This window comes from Phalaenopsis equestris, unplaced genomic scaffold (genome assembly GCF_001263595.1).
Source record: "Phalaenopsis equestris unplaced genomic scaffold, ASM126359v1 Scaffold213279, whole genome shotgun sequence".
Taxonomy (NCBI): Eukaryota; Viridiplantae; Streptophyta; class Magnoliopsida; order Asparagales; family Orchidaceae; genus Phalaenopsis; species Phalaenopsis equestris.
In genome coordinates this window covers 8577-22378 of record NW_018232133.1, presented here as the reverse complement: position 1 = coordinate 22378, position 13802 = coordinate 8577, and positions in this window count along the sequence as shown.

The following is a 13802-nucleotide window of genomic DNA, read 5'->3' as shown; positions in this document are numbered from 1 at the left end:
CAATTATATATGGCAGCAATAGAAAAGAGAATCTTAGGATTAGGATTAAATAAATGAAGTTTTAGGCCCGGGAAATGAATCCTGACAGAAACAATTGGGACCTCAGTCAGCAGATCAAAATTCACCGACATTTAAAAAGTTGCATTGTTCTATTATCAATCTACATTATCTTCCTCGCAAATTGTCTGGCATAATCATCTTCACTAAAGAGCTGAAAGAGTATGTGTCAGCCATCCAATAGACCGATTTTCCAACTGCTTACCACTTTCAAGTGCTCAAGCTCCTTTCAAATGAATTCAAGCTTTGGATGGCCCTACAGAAATTACCCAACTAGAGCCAGCCGACAAGATTGTGCCAAATTCTCATTATCATTTTATGTTAAAAAGATTGTTGGCTTGCTCTTTTCTTCCCCGCCTTCCTGAATAAATGGTTATCGTCATTACCCACTAATGAGTCATGGTAAACTTAGGGGAACACCAGAGTATTAGAGACCACTCGGCCTCCCGCCATGACTTCAGTGAAAGTTTTTGCCATCGAGCTCAATCGTCACTAAAAACTAGTGGAAGTTACCAAAGCCGACATTCCCCGCAAACCCTAGTAAAGCCTCCACACACCAAAGCCACCATCTTTTATATGAAAGACCTTTGAAGATGGATTCACCTACTTTCAATTTAATTATACCCTCTGTGGCACGAGTTCTGGAGGAGAGGGACATCACGCTGGTTTTAGTTGATGATGTGTGGATTGGCTCTTTGCACAATATCTTTTGGTAGAGAGTTGAATTTGAATAACATCCACTATATTGTTCTAATTGGTGAATGTTTGGACACTCCTGTGAGAATTTTTATATTCGACTCTCTGAACTAAAACATCTTGGCATAAAGAAGGAGGTTGAGGTGATGTAGGTGCCTGTGTCTAATTTTTGGGGGAAGAATTTGGAGGTGGGTGTTGAGACCCCACACCAAAAATAGTGCCGACATTGCGGTGGCGGGTTTGGGGACTGAAGTTTTGGAGCACGTGGAGGAGGATGGGGGGAGGGGTGTGTGGAGGGGAGAGGGGGGCAGGGTGTTGAAGGGCGAGGTTGAGGCTGTGGTGGCTCTTGCTCTGGAGTTTTTGGGGGTTGGTCCCTCTGTTGTTGCTGAGGAGGTGGCTCCCTCTCCAGTGAATGAGGAGGTTGGTCCTTCTACTTTAAGAGATGGTGTGTTTGAAGAGGTGTAAGTTGTCCTTGATGAGGAATGGAAATTACAAAAATAGAAGAAGAAGAAGAGAAGAGGGAAGTAATGAACACATGCATCTAATGAAATCTAAAAGCTTTAATGATGAAGTACTTTATTATTCTGAAGGTGAACACTTGAATACCCTTACTAAATCTACTATAAGGGGTAAAACGGTGCCACAAGCTTAATTTTCTTATTTGGAACAATGTAGAAATTGTGAATCCATTGAGAGGCATAAATTTTTTACAAGGATCCATAAAATAGAATGCTTTGTTGTTTTAAAACCAATGACTTATACTCATCATTAGAAGATTACAAAGAGTCTCAGTAAGTTTTATTTTGTTAGTATCCCAAATAATAAAATGGTGTTTTGGAGAATAAATCTAAAAATATAGGTTATCATAGAATATCCTCAATTTCTTCATGTGTATTTTGAGAAGGAACATTTTAGTGATTGGGCTACATTTGTGTATGTTAGCACCCTTTTCCCTGCTAGATATGATTTATGTAATAAAATATGTGCAATTGGGGGCTTTGCTCATGAAAATATGGATGGTGGGGGGGTGACTTCAACATGATCATGAACACATCAGTGAAATTGGGTGCAAAATGGGTGGACTATACTCTCATGCATGCATTCAGTGAGGAAATGGGTGAGGCTGGACTTTTTGATCTTAGGTTCCTGGCTCAAAATTTATATGGTGGAGAGGGAAGGTATTTGAAAGACTAGGCAGGAGTTTGTCAACCAAGATTGGCTTTCTTCTTATAATATTTCTAGAGTACAACACCTTAGTAGCTTTGGCTCTAATCATAAGCCATTATTATTAACTATTGCTCATTTTATTAAGTCCACCAACTATCATTTTTGGTTTTTAAATGTATTGTCAAAACATCATGATATTCTCAGGGTGGTGAAAGATAACTAGTGTTGTGAGGAAGTTGGGAATAGCTGGTACATTCTATAACAATTGAATAAGAAGGTGGTTAAAGCTCCAAAAGCTTGGAACTGGACTATTTTGGGGATGTTCACAAAAAATTTATGTAAGCTGAGGAAAGGGAGAAATTATTGGAAGCAGCCAAAGAACATGGAGGGGAGGCAGATGAAGAACTACTAGTTTCTTACAAAGAACCACTACAAGTTATAACATGGGAAGAGGGTTTGCTGCAACAAAGAGCTAGGGAGATTTGTTTCAAGGAAGGAGATAGAAATACCAAATATTTCCATGCTTATAGCAAATAGAAAAAGAATTGAAATACTATTTTGAGAATTAAAGGAGATATGGTGGAGTGGATCACTAATCAGGAAAGGTCAGGGGGAAGTGTAATAAACTACATTACTGATATTTTTAATGATCGAATCCATCTATGATAATGTCTGTCAGACACTTTATCACCACAAGAAGACTGACCTCTTTCACAGTTGGAGTGAGGGACATCCTTCTCCCTCCACCCATCATCTCACAAGCTCATTTTCTCCAAGCAATCATTGTATTTTTTATCTTTTTGGCAAGGTCAGTGGACATATTTTTCTACCACGACATGATCGTTGGCCAACTCCAAGAGTTCAGTTAGACTATTGGGTGGACGTAAACCCATAAAGTATTTGGATTGTGCACTCTTTATCCCTTGTGTCAGGGAGGCATGTGCTGTCACAGGCTCCAGATTTCACACTTCCAGCATCTCCTTCTAAAATTGAGTTGCATATGCTTGAATGTTCTTGTTTGGACCCTGCTTGGCAAGTCATAGGGCCTGTGAGTCCTTGTGGGGCTTTTGGGAGCTTATAAACTACGCTGTGAATAATTTCTAGAACTCATCGAAAGAAGTAATAATTTCTTTTACGAAGCCATTAAACTACTTTAGGGTCAAATTCTATAGTGAAGTATAGATCAACTGACAATTCAACATCTCAAAAATTTTGAGCAGGCATATAACCGGCTCAAGAGATTTTATATGGTCGGCCAGATCACTCTAACACTTGTGGGATTCTATGGATGAAACCTTGAACTTCTCGGAGGGCTCATCATTGATGATCTGCCTGTAGAATAAATGCTTCAGCCGACGGAGACTTCCATTCACCCACTCGTGGTCTGAACCTTGGTATAGACTTAGGACTGCCTTGAAATTGAGATTGCTCAATTCTTTCAACTCCCTAATCCATTTGGTAGTCTTGGGGTTTATGTTCTCCTTAAGGGTTTGGTTGTTAAGGAGCTTGTACTCTCCCCTCAAGTACGGTGATGGTCAGCTTTGTCACTTGCCCCATTATGCAATTTTGAAGTTCCTAAATTTCTTGTTGCAAAAAATCTCGGATGAACTCCATGTTAGAGTTTTCTCCCAAGTGGGTCCCTTCTCCATGGTGTGTTATTCTTCTTATTGACGACATGATTTCAAGCTTAACGAACCTTTTAGGACATTGAATCCAAAAATATCATATGGCCCGCACCCTAGGAATAGAGCATTGAAAAGTTGAAAGGAAGAGAAAGAGAGAAAGAGTGAAATGTAGTGCAAAGTAACACAAGTTTTCAGTGAATAAGTCAAGCAGTCTTTTCTTTAAGGAATGACCTATTTATAGATCATATGGGTGTCTAGTTAAGTTAAATGTTTATCCCTTCTTAATAGAGATGTTACAATTAATTATTACATCATTACATCTTTTCATATTTGTAACTGACTCTGGGTTCCTCTTATATTTGTAACTAACAATGACACCATTTCATATTTATAAATTTTTGAAGAGGGGCATTGAATGACATGATAGTGTTGACATTCGATCTCCTGATAATCTTTCAGTAGACTGGATGGACTTCAATCGGCCAAAAGGTCTTCGGTTGTCTTTCTTGAGTGAATCCTTAGTAGAGGCTCTCTTGTCATAATGGTGAACTTAGACTATTAGGCAACGGGTATATTGTCGTAATCTGATGAGCAGTTGTATTTTAGAGAAAGGGGGTATCACGAAGGATTGTAAAGATATCCAATGGGATGTCTTTTTGCCATATTTGTGAAGAATCTCTGAATCAGTTGAGGGAGTTGATACAAACGGCTGTATCTCAGGTCAGGAGCGTAATGTTCTTTCGTTTGGCTTTCGTTCATTTAGCCCATGATTCCGATCGAATCTCTGAATCAGTTGAGGGAGTTGATACAAACGGTTGTATCTCAGGTCAGGAGCGTAATGTTCTTTCGTTCGGCTTTCATTCATTTAGCCCATGATTCCGATCAAAGGAAGTGACGCTTGACGACTCCATTTTTCGACCATTCCGATGCAATCATTTGGTATCTTAGCAAGATCCATCGAATTTCCTCGAAATTATATATATATATAATCCATAAGTAGCATGATAAAATGAAAAAAATTTAAAAAGATTATCTCTTCGGATGATTCGGCGAGTTGCTATAATTTTAATTTTTCTTATAATTGGGTAACTCACCCATTAAAGAGGTCATTTTTTTTAATTTTTCTCAAGATTTATGCTTATACAACTGAAACAATACATGAATTGCTCCTTTAAAAATTTGTTCTAATTAAAATTATTTGCTTCCATTCTCAATAATTTGTTGACTTCATGCTACTAATTTCTTACTAAGTCCAAATACCAAAAAAAAAATGATACTTCGTTATTCTAAAAATCCAATTGTTGATCTTCTAAACTAGAAAGATTTGAATGACATGTGCAACTCTCTCACTTTCAATTCAATCAAATGATGAAATGCAATAATTTCCTTATTTTCAAATTATGCTATAAATTTACAAAAAGCAACAGGGCATTAAACTACAAGTTATTTTTTCATTTAATTATGATAACAATATCACATCTCAAATTTTAGAGTAAAACCTTAAATACATTCTTTTACAATAAAGTTAAGAGTTCAAAAACACAAAAATCATAAAAGGTTTAGGGTTTGGGGCTATCATGCTCACTTTTCCTTCAAGTTAAAACCACCTATGAAGAAGACAAAAACTATCTCAATTTCTTGGCAAACTTAATTTCTAAATAGTGAAATAAATAAGCATTCATGTGGTCCATATTTGAAATCTCGTAGCATCTAGATTGGAACAATTTAAATATATGTATATATAGAATTTAGGGTCCTTGAAAAACAATCAAGTGGTCCATGGCAAATATTTTATTACATCGCTATCCAATTCAATGGAGGGCCCAAAATGTTCTAGCAAATATTTTATAAATGTAAAAAAAAAAAAGATTATACTTCAATGAGTCATGATTCTACATTTTGTTTTTTTTTTCTTGTAGTGTTTTATAAAGGGAAAGTTTATCTTAGGGTCTCTTTGGGGTAGCTGTAGCTTATTGAATAATCTACTGATAAGCTGATTAAAAATAATTTGCTGATAAGCTAGGTGCGGTGACTTATAAATTTTTATTCTCTTGGAAAAACCAGACCACAGCCAAAAAGCTGCCACCGCACCTAGATAGGTGCATTGTGAAAACACAGTTTTCAACGTTTTGAAAACGCATGAGCTGCCAAAATGCAGTTTACCGAAACAAGTTATGTTCGCACCTAGATAGGTGCATTGTGAAAACACAGTTTTTCAACGTTTTGAAAACGCATGAGCTGTCAAAATGCAGTTTACCGAAACAAGTCATGTTTGTTTTCAAAACGCCACCGCACCAAATAAGCTGCCCCAAACAGACCCTTAATTTTCTTCAAACATTCTTTCAAAAATAGAAGTCATATTATATTTGGCCCACCCCTTTAGCTTCTCAATTATGATTTATTAGTTTTCCTGCTTCTCTTATTTTTGCATTTAGTTTTTTATTGTAGACTCACATTCCTATATTAAAATAGTTTATAATTCCATCTTTCTATTTTAACGGCCTATTCTAACATTGTCATTTTTAGTGTGGCCTTTTCTCTACACTTGTTAATTTTTTTTCCCAATACTTGCAAAAAAAAATTAAATATTTGATAATTTTATTCCTTAATAAATAATGTTGGTTCCGCTCACAATTATTTAGTATTGATTTTAAGAAAAATAAAATTGGATAATTATAAGCATCCTATTTGAAATATAAAAGTATATTCGCACCCATATATTTGTTCTTAAATCGAATAAATAAAATATATTTTCTAATACTTACAATCATTGCATTAGGCTTCAAATATTTTTAAATCGGAAGTGCTAATTTCATCGTTAAGATGCTGTCTTCATGATTTCAAATCTCAAACGTCTCATCAAGAAATACTTTATAATCATTATAATATCAAATTTCAAAAACTTCTGACCGCTATTTTTAGTGAAATTTACATGCATACCACACAAATTTTATGTATTTACATATCTAACACCTAAAGTTACATATTTACATGCATTACAATTTGATGTGATACAAGCATGTTTGAAAAGTTGTATTCCACATTTAAAAAGTAGGTGATGGCAATGTTTTTATGTGATATTAAGGATTAAGTGTTCTTCTTGTAAATATGAAAGTTAGGGTGTTAGATATGTAAATATACAATATTTGTGCGGAATATATGTAAATACCTTTTATTTTTTCCTTCAAAATTTGATTTAGGGAGTAATGGGCATTGTAGACCTGTCTATTTTGCCTTTGTTGGTGGAAGGCTTTGTCTGGAAGGTTGAAGAATGTACAGGCTTAGGGTGCAAGGGAGTACCTTTCCACAAAATGATGGCCCACCAAAAAAATGCCATTATTTTTTTTATTTTAATTTTTTTTAGCTGTTAAGAAATTTGAATTATAGGGGTCCGCAATCCATTTCCACGTCAATTTAGGGTCTGTCTGGCACAGCTACTGTTGCAACTTATCCAACTTATCCTGATAATCTGGTGATAAGCAACTGATTTGGATAAACTCTTTGTCCTCTTTGTCTGTTTGGTTTGTTCATTTAGAGAACAATTGATTCTAGAAAAATGACCAATCTGACCCTGTTCTGGATAAGCTGCAGTTGTTTGGTAGATACGCGAATCAATTGCAGAAGGAGGGATACACTGATGAAGGGTTCTGGATAAGCTGCAGTTGTTTGGTAGATACGCGGATCAATTGCAGGAGAAGGAGGGATACACTGATGAAGCGACGGAGACGTGCGGGATCTGAGAGGGAGTTCGAGTCGCCGCTTGTTGCGAAATTAGGGCAGAGGAGGACCGAGGAGGGCAGTACTCGTCTTTCAACACTGTTAAACGCCAATCGTGGGGTCATACCCGCGATCCGCGTCTAATAGTAAAATAAAAACGGAGTTCTATAAAACGCTGGTGAAATGGAATTTTCAAACTGGAAGTGGCGTTTTGAAAACGTCACCGCTGCAAATAAGCTATCCGAAACGCACCCTTAGTTAAAATAGAAGCCATTTACAAAGAATGGGAACATTTGTTTCTAGTTAAAATACAAAAAACAAATATCTTGAAGTTTACTGGATAGCATCATTTAATTTTTTTTTTTATTAAAATTAATATTGATTTTGTACTTTATATGTGAAAAATGAATTCCAATCTCCATGATTTTAGGTTAATTATTTGGAGTTAATTTTATGAACCTTTAGTTTAAGTTTATTTTTTTAGTATTATGTGAAATATTGAATTTATTCTTCATAAATATTTTCGATTTTTTTTTTCATTTTCATATTATCCTACGTATACTTGTTGTTATTCCTAATTTTTAAAATTATCTCAACCTATTTAATGAATGCATGGTGCCAAAATTGAAGCGGACAGTAAAATTCAATTTATAGATATTGGGGACGGATCGAAGTCAATTTATATAGATATTGGGGACGGATTCAAGTCAATATGACTTCAAAAAATTACGCTCGAGTTATGGTGGCATTTTGAAAACGGATCTATTATACACACGTGCCTGTTCTGTGACCTCTCTGAAGGTCGTAAGTCCCCTCGAGTCAAGGGTTTAAATTCCCCCGTGTGTAGGGCGTGGCACTCGAACATTTAGCACATCTAAGGATAGCCGGGGCTAATCTAATAGCCTCCGGCCATTCCTTTTGAAATATTATATATATATATATATATATATAAATTTAAGTTAGGGTATTTATGTAAATACTCATATTAATTATAATGAAGTGGTGTTGATGGACCTTCAAGATTAAAAAAAAAAAAAAAAAGCAGTCAAATATTACATAATAAGGAAACCAAACTCTTCACGACATCAATTTCTCGCTCCTTAGAAAAGTCTATCTGAATTAACATGAAAGAAGTCATGTACGTACTGATGCATGACTTTCATTGCTTATCCTCAAAGACTTGCCCTCACTCAATTATTATTCTGACATCCAACTATAACTGAATGCCACTCAAATATAAATTAAGATGCTGGCAACCTTAGGCAGAATAGTATGGAGCATGTCCACATTTTCATAAAGTTCAAAATATTCATGAAAAATATCTAGGTCTAATAATAAATTTTAAATTTGAACAAGATTTATCTTAAAATCTTTGGTTTTTTCTTACAATAAGTATATGACGAGTAGAGAGAGAGGAAGATTTACATACATAAAGACATGGAATCTATTTGTAACAGCTGCAACTATTTGAAGAAACAACTGTAAAGTAATTGCAGAAGAAGTTGTTGTTCAAAAAGTTACGATGACTATAAAAAAAATTAAGAAAATCAGAGAATAACTTTTTAGCGGTCACCACACTTTATCCAGTACAACTATCACTACGATTTTTTGAAAAAACACATAAAATATCATTTTCTAAAATTAAAAAAACTACGATGCGGCACCACACCATCGTTGCACCGCCGCTCCATACCCGCCCTCAATCTCTATTTGTTTACAAATCTAACTCCTTCATTTTAATTTTTATGTATATGATACCTTAAATTTTAGCTATTAGATATGTAAATCTATAAAAATTGAGGGGTGTATATATATTTTTATATATTGGATCAAAATTTTTCTATCATTTGCACTTTAAAAAAATGATAAAAAAATAAAGAAATGCATTATGTCAAGGGCACAGAACACTAATAATTTCATATGATTATTGAATGTCCTTCCTACCTTTGTAATGATGATTGATGGTGATTCCAAACTAGCATTTTTTTTCTGTTAACCTTATCCACTCAATGAATGCAATGTTTTTTTTATATCTAATTTTTAGCTCATTACAGCCATGTAAATTTGAACAATTAAGGAAAAATGCTAAATTAAGAGAGAAGAAGTTTCAGTGAGAGAGTGAAGTAGGAAGCTTCCCCCTCAGCAACAAAAAGGCAAAAAGTAACACCTGTAAGCTACTAGTTGGAAGCTCACAGACGTCTCTATGTTTTCCCTCTTATAAATCAGCTCACTATTTGCTTCCTTCTCTCTACTTCTCTGACCAAATAAGCTGCCCCAAACAGACCCTTAATTTTCTTCAAACATTCTTTCAAAAATAGAAGTCATATTATATTTGGCCCACCCCTTTAGCTTCTCAATTATGATTTATTAGTTTTCCTGCTTCTCTTATTTTTGCATTTAGTTTTTTATTGTAGACTCACATTCCTATATTAAAATAGTTTATAATTCCATCTTTCTATTTTAACGGCCTATTCTAACATTGTCATTTTTAGTATGGCCTTTTCTCTACACTTGTTAATTTTTTTTCCCAATACTTGCAAAAAAAAATTAAATATTTGATAATTTTATTCCTTAATAAATAATGTTGGTTCCGCTCACAATTATTTAGTATTGATTTTAAGAAAAATAAAATTGGATAATTATAAGCATCCTATTTGAAATATAAAAGTATATTCGCACCCATATATTTGTTCTTAAATCGAATAAATAAAATATATTTTCTAATACTTACAATCATTGCATTAGGCTTCAAATATTTTTAAATCGGAAGTGCTAATTTCATCATTAAGATGCTGTCTTCATGATTTCAAATCTCAAACGTCTCATCAAGAAATACTTTATAATCATTATAATATCAAATTTCAAAAACTTCTGACCGCTATTTTTAGTAAAATTTACATGCATACCACACAAATTTTATGTATTTACATATCTAACACCTAAAGTTACATATTTACATGCATTACAATTTGATGTGATACAAGCATGTTTGAAAAGTTGTATTCCACATTTAAAAAGTAGGTGATGGCAATGTTTTTATGTGATATTAAGGATTAAGTGTTCTTCTTGTAAATATGAAAGTTAGGGTGTTAGATATGTAAATATACAATATTTGTGCGGAATATATGTAAATACCTTTTATTTTTTCCTTCAAAATTTGATTTAGGGAGTAATGGGCATTGTAGACCTGTCTATTTTGCCTTTGTTGGTGGAAGGCTTTGTCTGGAAGGTTGAAGAATGTACAGGCTTAGGGTGCAAGGGAGTACCTTTCCACAAAATGATGGCCCACCAAAAAAATGCCATTATTTTTTTTATTTTAATTTTTTTTAGCTGTTAAGAAATTTGAATTATAGGGGTCCGCAATCCATTTCCACGTCAATTTAGGGTCTGTCTGGCACAGCTACAGCTTATCCAACTTATCCTGATAATCTGGTGATAAGCAACTAATCTGGATAAACTCTTTGTCTGTTTGGTTTGTTCATTTAGAGAACAATTGATTCTAGAAAAATGACCAATCTGACCCTGTTCTGGATAAGCTGCAGTTGTTTGGTAGATACGCGGATCAATTGCAGGAGAAGGAGGGATACACTGATGAAGCGACGGAGACGTGCGGGATCTGAGAGGGAGTTCGAGTCGCCGCTTGTTGCGAAATTAGGGCAGAGGAGGACCGAGGAGGGCAGTACTCGCCTTTCAACACTGTTAAACGCCAATCGTGGGGTCATACCCGCGATCCGCGTCTAATAGTAAAATAAAAACGGAGTTCTGTAAAACGCTGGTGAAATGGAATTTTCAAACTGGAAGTGGCGTTTTGAAAACGTCACCGCTGCAAATAAGCTATCCGAAACGCACCCTTAGTTAAAATAGAAGCCATTTACAAAGAATGGGAACATTTGTTTCTAGTTAAAATACAAAAAACAAATATCTTGAAGTTTACTGAATAGCATCATTTAATTTTTTTTTTTATTAAAATTAATATTGATTTTGTATTTTATATGTGAAAAATGAATTCCAATCTCCATGATTTTAGGTTAATTATTTGGAGTTAATTTTATGAACCTTTAGTTTAAGTTTATTTTTTTAGTATTATGTGAAATATTGAATTTATTCTTCATAAATATTTTCGATTTTTTTTTTCATTTTCATATTATCCTACGTATACTTGTTGTTATTCCTAATTTTTAAAATTATCTCAACCTATTTAATGAATGCATGGTGCCAAAATTGAAGCGGACAGTAAAATTCAATTTATAGATATTGGGGACGGATCGAAGTCAATTTATATAGATATTGGGGACGGATTCAAGTCAATATGACTTCAAAAAATTACGCTCGAGTTATGGTGGCATTTTGAAAACGGATCTATTATACACACGTGCCTGTTCTGTGACCTCTCTGAAGGTCGTAAGTCCCCTCGAGTCAAGGGTTTAAATTCCCCCGTGTGTAGGGCGTGGCACTCGAACATTTAGCACATCTAAGGATAGCCGGGGCTAATCTAATAGCCTCCGGCCATTCCTTTTGAAATATTATATATATATATATATATATATAAATTTAAGTTAGGGTATTTATGTAAATACTCATATTAATTATAATGAAGTGGTGTTGATGGACCTTCAAGATTAAAAAAAAAAAAAAAAAGCAGTCAAATATTACATAATAAGGAAACCAAACTCTTCACGACATCAATTTCTCGCTCCTTAGAAAAGTCTATCTGAATTAACATGAAAGAAGTCATGTACGTACTGATGCATGACTTTCATTGCTTATCCTCAAAGACTTGCCCTCACTCAATTATTATTCTGACATCCAACTATAACTGAATGCCACTCAAATATAAATTAAGATGCTGGCAACCTTAGGCAGAATAGTATGGAGCATGTCCACATTTTCATAAAGTTCAAAATATTCATGAAAAATATCTAGGTCTAATAATAAATTTTAAATTTGAACAAGATTTATCTTAAAATCTTTGGTTTTTTCTTACAATAAGTATATGACGAGTAGAGAGAGAGGAAGATTTACATACATAAAGACATGGAATCTATTTGTAACAGCTGCAACTATTTGAAGAAACAACTGTAAAGTAATTGCAGAAGAAGTTGTTGTTCAAAAAGTTACGATGACTATAAAAAAAATTAAGAAAATCAGAGAATAACTTTTTAGCGGTCACCACACTTTATCCAGTACAACTATCACTACGATTTTTTGAAAAAACACATAAAATATCATTTTCTAAAATTAAAAAAACTACGATGCGGCACCACACCATCGTTGCACCGCCGCTCCATACCCGCCCTCAATCTCTATTTGTTTACAAATCTAACTCCTTCATTTTAATTTTTATGTATATGATACCTTAAATTTTAGCTATTAGATATGTAAATCTATAAAAATTGAGGGGTGTATATATATTTTTATATATTGGATCAAAATTTTTCTATCATTTGCACTTTAAAAAAATGATAAAAAAATAAAGAAATGCATTATGTCAAGGGCACAGAACACTAATAATTTCATATGATTATTGAATGTCCTTCCTACCTTTGTAATGATGATTGATGGTGATTCCAAACTAGCATTTTTTTTCTGTTAACCTTATCCACTCAATGAATGCAATGTTTTTTTTATATCTAATTTTTAGCTCATTACAGCCATGTAAATTTGAACAATTAAGGAAAAATGCTAAATTAAGAGAGAAGAAGTTTCAGTGAGAGAGTGAAGTAGGAAGCTTCCCCCTCAGCAACAAAAAGGCAAAAAGTAACACCTGTAAGCTACTAGTTGGAAGCTCACAGACGTCTCTATGTTTTCCCTCTTATAAATCAGCTCACTATTTGCTTCCTTCTCTCTACTTCTCTGACAAAATCATGATGGTGGAGTCTTATCTTATGAGCTCAGGCCTTACTGATAACACTCCTCAAGGTTTGTTCAGTTTATTGTAGAAGAGAATGTTTTTTTTTTCAAAAGATCTGTAATTTTTTAGCAGCCATTAGGCTCAACTGCAAAACTTTCAGCTCTAGGCAAAACATAATTTTACTAGAAGAACAGGTAGAGACTTAATGAGATTCGGTAAATATGTATATTTTTTCGGGAGCAGAGAGGCGGCTTTCCTTCTTTTGAATATATATATATATATATATACACACCCATGTATAAAGTGTGGTACTCACAAATGTATGTCTGTATGTCTACATACACATGTATGTATACATACATACATATGCCCATGTGTAGGGTGTGGTACTCGAATATTTAGTTCACCTAAGGATAGTCGGGGTTCGTCTAATAGCCTTCGGTCATTCCTGTGTAGGGTGTGGTACTCGAATATTTAGTTCACCTAGGGATAGTCGGGGTTCGTCTAATAGCCTTCGGCCATTCCTTTTTTAAAATAGATATATATATATATATACATATATATATATATACATATATATATATATACATATATATATATATACATATATATATATATACATATATATATATATACATATATATATATATATACATATATATATATATGTATACATATATATATATATA